Genomic DNA, 2,028 nt, shown 5'->3' with positions numbered 1-2,028 from the left:
GTAGTCAAGAGCAGCGGAAGGGGGTTGTAAAGGCAGCAACAACAAACAAACAACTTGATGGCAATTTAAAAGGCAAACAAACGTAAAAGGGATATTAAACCAATACCAATACATATTTTTACATAAACATAGATATATACATGCACAATACTTATACAATAACTAAGGACCAAGACACAAAAACAAAGACAGTGGCAGCAACAAATGATAAAACGGCTTTAAACACAGACAAATGAAAACCAAAAGTGTAGGATGTGGAAAATACAAGATTAGAGTAAGGGATGGTTAGGAGATTACTATATAGAAATAGGACAAAATACTTGTGGCGATGACAAGAAAACTTAACCAAAATCATGAGTTAAAAAAAAAAATGATGAATTATAGTAAATGAAAGAGAAAGGGTATACCACTATACATAGAAGTTAGCAAAGCTACAACAAAATAACAAATGTTGTTTGTGTTACTTTTTATAATGCTATTTAAATTACCTTAAAGATCTTGTGAAGTGACTTAAAGTTAAAAAATTTGTTCTCTTACTTTTTATAAACAAATAGTTTATTTGCATTATTTAAACATTTTTTTATGAAATTGAAAACTTACAACCAAACCCAACTATAGTCTATAGTTTTGGATATAGAACAGTTCAGACTATAATATAAAAAATATACATGTATATATCAAGATTATGGAACAGTACATGGTAAAGAACTTAAAACTGTATAAGTTTTCGATTAGAAAAAAACTGTATACGTCTTCGATAGTGTCCACTATTTATAATAATTGAATTTTCAATTACAAGTAATTGGAACTTTTATTACATTGGAAATTAAGTTCCAAATTTGAAATTTAATTACAACTAATTAAAAATATTTTGTTATACTATTTTTTATATTGAGTGAAATGTCCTTAGAGTTCGACTTAGCCGAATGTACCACTCATACTTGTTTTAGTTTCCTCTTCTGAACATTCCACTTGTATGAGTGTCTGTCAAAATCCTTTGAAATCAATATTAAAAACCATAGTTATGCTGTATCATGGTTACGAATTCTGTCTTCTTTTTTACTTGTAAATGTGTATTGCTTGGCTAGTGTATTGAAATAAATATATTTTCTATATTTTTTCTAAAAATGCTATTCTTTTTTTCTTTGCTTTTTATGAATTGATTTATTTGATGTGTTCATATAATAAATATTTTATATTTTCCTTGTTTACTTTACTCCAGTCTGTGGCTGGATTTTTCTCTGTATTTTTTATATAAACATACATATATTTCCTCTTGTCTTGGCGGCTTTTGTTATTATTTTATATAGAGATTTAGATTTTTTTCTATTATTGACATAGGCCTTTGTATCCCACTAACAAACACTATGATTTATGTTGAAATGATGAAATGCTATTTAGCTATAAATAGTGCTAGAGCACAAATAAATAAAAAAGGGGGAAGAACCACCATACAGAATGATATACACAAAGGAAAACAAATGTTAAGTAAACAATTTACTGTTAAATGATTTAGTGAGGGATTTTGATTATAGAAACTGTTAACAATGTAATAAAAACAATAAAAAAGGATTTTGTTTTTTATGCATATTTACGACAAAGAGGATGTTAGCAATAAATATGTACTTGATAGAGAGTTAAGTGGATATTTTTATAGTTTTTCGTAAAGTAAGTCAAGGACTTATGTTTTATAATTTAAGGAAAATATTCAAAATTTTGAAAAATTAATTTATTAAAGCTAGTTTTAACTGTAAATATTATATTAGAATCATAACCATGATACTTCATATTTTGGGTATAAATCATTCAATTTACAGCGTTGTAGCGTTTTATAATTTTACTTATATATAATAGGTTTGATGTAAAAACAAAAACAAAGAATTTAAAAAAAATGCGACATACAGCATTACGAGGGTAATTGTACAAATATATATGTATTTCTCATTAAAATTTATTTGTTTCTTAGTTGCCAAACTCTCATCAAAATCATAACTATTTCACCAACTTCAATAAATCATTTAGCAAAAT

The sequence above is a fragment of the Lucilia cuprina genome, chromosome 4, assembly GCF_022045245.1.
Source record: "Lucilia cuprina isolate Lc7/37 chromosome 4, ASM2204524v1, whole genome shotgun sequence".
Classification (NCBI taxonomy): Eukaryota; Metazoa; Arthropoda; class Insecta; order Diptera; family Calliphoridae; genus Lucilia; species Lucilia cuprina.
This window is presented reverse-complemented; position numbering follows the sequence as displayed.